Genomic DNA, 6032 nt, shown 5'->3' on the forward strand with positions numbered 1-6032 from the left:
TGCACCAGATTCTGAGTGCTCCAGTTTTAGTAAATCCCCACCCAGTAAATTACAATACAGACACACCAATGACATAAATATTTAACCATCATAAATAACATGATACACTACTAATAAATATACAAATTTATTTTAAAATTCACAGATTCTAAAGCCCTGATCATTGTGTGTTCACACAAAAATGTGTGTTACACAAGCTGTTGTCATTTAAGATGTTTATTTCCTTCCCTTTTTTGTTATTATTTTTAAAAGCAAGTAAATTCTCATGATGCCCAAATGAACCAATTCCAATCTCAAAACTCTCCTAGAGCAGGGTTAGAAATAGAAATGTAAAATTTGGAACTTGATTTCCGAACGTTATGCAGCGCTTATTGCCGATTGACCAGATCTGCCCTCACAATCTAGACAGAATAAATCAACATTTCTCTCTGCTCCATGCTCTTTGTGTTATCTTTTGGTAAAACCCTTGGTAGGCTAGGGTCTGTGAAGGATTAGTGCCCCACTCCAAGTTGATGGTGGGCAGGCCCTCAGTGTCTAGCGCAATACAGGTACTTATATAGCACTGTCAATTGCAGCGCTTTACAAAATGTACATTCACATCAGTCCCTAACCCTGAAGGGGTGCACAATCTAAGGTCCCTAACTTACATTCATACACTAGGGCCAGTTTAGACAGGATCCAATTAACCTACTAGCATGTCTTTGGAGTGTGGGAGGAAACCAGAGTACTTGGAGGAATTCCACACAGGCACAGGGAGAGCATGCAAATTCCAGGCAGGTGGTGCCATGGTTGGGATTTGAACCAACAACCCCTAGTACTGCCAGACAGATGGGCTAACCATTTAGCCACTGTGCTGCCCCATTGTAAGTGATAATGTCAGAGAGCTGAGAGTGGCCAGGTAGCTAAGTTAAGAGGCTACAGGGGACCAAATGCATGAATAGCAAGAAACCTGCAGGAGCAGGGAATACTTTTTTTAGTTCTGGATACAGTGGAAAGGAATTATAACACCCGACAGGTTTTTATAGCTGTCTGTGCCCCCGTTAGGGAGATTCACTCACTATTTGTCCTGTTTACCATTACAATTGGAAGTGAAAGCAAAAGAAAATCCCACATTTTGGGTTGACACCAGAACAGTAATAGAGGGGAAATCTTCCAATGGGGACTAATTCTGGTAATCTTGGTGACACGTTGGGATTCTCTGTGGAGGGATTTTCTCTTACATCCTGTTTTGGCTATGGGACAGGAAGTGAAGGGAAATCTTCTCAATGGGACACAGATGGCAAAAAACTGACAGAGGTTATAACCCTCTCTTACTGTATCCAGAATAAAAAAACAGTTTTCCTTGTAGTTACACCTTAACCTATGCATTGAGCAGGGCATCCCACTGCATGGGTAAATTTAATAGTGGATGACAGTGGTGATTTAAAGTATACCCTGGACAAAATTTAGTTCACTAAAGAACAATATGTCAAACAATTGTTTGTTTTTTCAGCAATCAGCTCTGTGCTGCTAATCTTCTGCTGCATATTTTCAGACACTTTCTGATTATGCACCCCATGTTGATGCGCACAAGAGCCTCTTTCCCACAACCTTGGTTTCTGTGGGTCTGTGGGCTGCTGGCTTGTCAGAATTTGGAAGCTCCCTGTAATGATAAGTATATCCCCAGTCAATCATGTCTTCCAGCAATGCAGATCCACATCAGTCATGATGTGGGCCAACCACTGAAATTTTTCTAGTCCCATTGCTTTTATCAGCTATCACCTGAAGGCCCTAGTATGAATTGATGGGGAAACCCCATCATTTTTTTTTTAAACTATCTCTGGCTCCTTTGCTTATATAATATGAAAATGAAAAGTGTGCACAAGCCTCGTGCATTACCTCAATAAAAATGTTTTGTTAGTAAAAGTAACAGAAGTATACTCACAGATGCTAAAATTATACAAGCATATCATGACCCTCATAGGCCCATGATCTGGAGTACTGTGAGAGTTCCACATGCAGGAATACACTCAGAAAGTGGCTGACACGTTTCGAGGGGGGATCCTCTCTTCCTTAGAGCCATGTGGGAATCACATCGGGGGGCGCACAGCGCGACGATCGGTGGTGTGCTGTGTCCCTCGGACACAGCAGATCACCGATCAACGGAAAGAGCCGAAGATGTTGGCTGATCGCATGTAAATAAGGAAAGGCCGGTTATTGGCATTTCTCTCCTCACGAGCTGTCACTATGGAGAGCCGGTAATCGGCATCCCTCAGAGGGGACATCTACACTGATCATCAGGGTACTGATGATCAGTGTGTCCTGATGATCAGTGTAGCTCCATCAGTGTCACCTGTCAGTGCTCATTTATGCCACCTGCCAGTGCCCATCAGTGGCACATCAATGCCACATATCAGTGCCTACCAGTGCTCATCAATGCCACATATCAGTGCCCATCTGAGCTGCCTTTCAGTGCCACCTATCAGTGCCAGTCAATGCCACCTATCAATGCCAGTCAGTACCACCTATCAGTGCCAGTCAGTGCCACCTATCACTGCCAGTCAGTGCCGCCTATCAGTGTAAGTCAGTGCTGCCTATAAGTGCCACCTAACAGTGCCAGCCAGTGCCACCTAACAGTGCCAGTCAGTGCCGCCTATCAGTGCCAGTTATCAGTGCCACCTATCAGTGCCATAAATGAGTGCTGCCTTTCAATGCCCATCAGTGATGCCTGTCAATGCCCATCAGTGCCACCTACCAGTGCCTCCTCATCAGTGCCCATCAGTGCCCATCACTGCAGCCTCATTAGCGCACATCAGTGACGGAGAAAAATCACTTATTTACAAAATGTTATAACAGGAACTAAGAAAAAACTTTTTTTTTTCCACAATTTTCAGTTGTTTTTGGTTTGTTTAGCAAAAAATAAAAAAACTAGAGGTCATTAAATACCACCAAAAGAAAGCTCTATCAGTCAAAAAAATGATAAAAATTTCATATGGGTGCAGTATTGCATGACTGCGCAATTGTCATTCAAAGTGCAACAGCACTGAAAGCTGAAAATTAGCCTGTGCAGGAAGGGGGTATAAGTGCCCTGTAGGCTAGTGGTTAAATACCCTGCACAGACTAAAAGTTGTAGTTAGTTAAACAAATACATACATAATTATAATAATGGATTAATACCTTATTGGCTGTGCTTCTGTCCTTATTATTTAAATTTACATGTACAATAGGTAAATGATGTGCCTCTAGTAGAACCATGCTCATTTTAATTGAATACCCTGCTTCTAATTAAAGTACATTGAATGCCTACAATAGGTCTGCACAGGAAAAAATAGGCATCCCTGTTTTACTTTTTTTTTTAAATATTGGCAACTATGCTTTGGTCCAGAGTCTTCAAACTTTGGCCTGCAGGCCACATCCAGCCAACAGTTATCCTGAAGTAATGGAGGGCTCTAATGTAAGGGGGGACACTGATGGGGACCCTGATTTTAAGCTCGAAAGAGCAGGGCCCTTGATCCCCTCATGTTTTGCATTGTATTGTTATTGTTCTGTCACATGTTCTGTCCCCCTTTGTAATGTACAGCGCTGAGCGAACTATTGGCGCTTTATAAATACTGTATAATAATAATGTTAGGGGGGACTCTGATGTAAAGGGGCACTTTGATGGGGACTTTGATGTAAGGGGGCTCTGATGAGGACCCTGAAGTAAGAGGGACCCTGATAGAGATTCTGATGTAAGGGGAACTCTTATGGAGACTTTTTTTGGCCCACGGATATTTGTAAAATATATGATGTAGCCAGGGGCGGACTGACAACTCATGGGGCCCCCAGGCAATAGGGGATCATGGGGCCCCTGTGTCCTTGCCCAAACTCAAAAAAGCCTATGAAAAAGGTACCAGGGGCCCCTTACTGATCCTGGGCCGTCGGGCAGTGCCCGAGTTTCCAAATGGTCAGTCCGCCCCTGGATGTAGCCCTCATGCTGCTCTAGTCAAAATGTTTGAGTGGAGAAGGACTACAGCCTCCTATCAGGTTTGTTTAGTTTTCTGTGGCCCTTTTGGAAGAAATTCAGAACAGGAATTGATAAAAGACCTTTCACACATTTGTGTTGTTCATATCATTGGCCTGTAGATGTCATTATTTAGAGTTACATGCATAATACTTTCTATACTCTGTACACATTAGTCCCAGTTCCTGTCCTTATTATGATATACTCAAAAGGCTGCTCATGGTTAACAGATACTTGAACTTGTTAATAACTACTTTGCCTACCATTCTGCAGGACACAACTGTAGGCGGGGCCTGTGACTGTGGTACCCGTCCTGAGAGAGATCACACAAACACAGTCCGGAATGTGGTGTAATATTTTGTATAATTTAATATGGTTAACAGAGGTATTTGCAGATAGTAGTCATAGGCACTTTAAGTTGTTGAAGAGACTCTCCGATTGAAGTGGTGTCCATGCACTGACCCTACTCACTCAGGAACCTTTCCCTGCATTGACAACTCTCCCTACCTAGGTGGGGTCTTTGTGTTCCTCACCTGTCCACTTGCTCCATGGTTGCCTGAGTGGCATGGGCACCCTACTTTTTAATCCCACGCCAAGATGGCTGCCAGGGGTCATTAGAAATTGCAGCTCCCAATTAGACCACTGCAACCCCTGTGACAACTACAGAGTCTGTAAAGGAACAATTTTCCTCTTAAAATATCACAGGAGTGCACTTCATTCTACACTCCTGTGACTGTATTCAGCCAACAGCAAGCGAGAGCACGCTGTTGACTAATGTCATTGAGCCGATTCAGGCTCTGGAGAGATCCTGACTTTAGAGCTGGGATCCATCCAGATTCCTGACCAACAACTGGCTCAGCTCCTGCCCCTCCACAGCCCAACACTCCAGTGAGTGCTGGAGGCACAGAACAGAGTTGGTGACTGACTGTAACCATCTCTCTGTTCACTGAAGACCGAGAACTGAGTGATCAGTGGTCTTTGGTCTCTCAGTTCTCTGTCTTAGAGGTACCAGGAAACAGATGCAGCATTAGATTGATGCTGCATCCACCTAGATGAGTATAATTGCTTGTCTATTTTTCATCCTGAACTTCTCCTTTAAAGCAGTAATAAAGCCAAAAGCAAACATTTATTATATTGCAGCATACCAATTCTTAGATATGATGGCTACATTAGTTCTTTTTTTAGTCTTTCCTTTATTTTCATCTGGTGATCCAGACAGTAAGCCTGTGTTTTTCAAAAGAACAATCTGTCCTACAAGTGTAACAAGTGTAGCAGTGTTGATATAGACCATTTACCACTGACAGGGCTATTTACAATGATCAGCTTTTATTTATTCATATAAAATCCTTTCTCCCAAAGCGAATAAAAAACTGCTGCTGTAACTACTTGTGGAACTGCAGTGTGAGCTGCAGTTTGGCTTTAATGTGTTAGTGTATCTAAATCTGCTAGTACATTTAACACTCTCCTCCCCCCAGATTAAAAAGGTTGCTGTCTGCTATGCCCCCTGTGCTCCTTCATCCAAAGTAGGAACACTCTAATACAGGAGGTGTGTCACTAGTAATCAGGTGAAAACAGAGGGAAAACCAGACTAAAAATGAAAACTAAAACAGCCACCATATCTAATGATTGGTAAGCTACAATATATTACATTTTTGGGTTTGGGTTCCATACTGCTTTAAGACTACACTCCATCTGTACAGTGGCACAGCACCACCATCTGGACGGAGGCCAGGTTGCACTTGCCTATAAGACAGTATTATTAATAGACTTGACAATTAAATGTTCTTGCATGGCAAGACCACTTACTGTTATCTCATATATATATATATTCCTATTATTATAGCCAAATTTACCACCCTAACTCCTCCCACAGTTTTTACACTACATAGACAGTAATATACCAAAACATGCGGATTGTTCCCGATTGGTATGCTATTACTTTGTGGAACGTTTCGCCGAATGGTTCACGAAATATCAGCGTTTTTGTGGTGAAATTGGTCCCATAGCAATGAATGGCGGAATGTTCAAAGTGGGAGCTGACAAAAGCTAG

This window comes from Staurois parvus, unplaced genomic scaffold, assembly GCF_062004578.1.
Source record: "Staurois parvus isolate SC_StPar_1 unplaced genomic scaffold, SC_StPar_1.0 ptg000131l, whole genome shotgun sequence".
NCBI lineage: Eukaryota > Metazoa > Chordata > Amphibia > Anura > Ranidae > Staurois > Staurois parvus.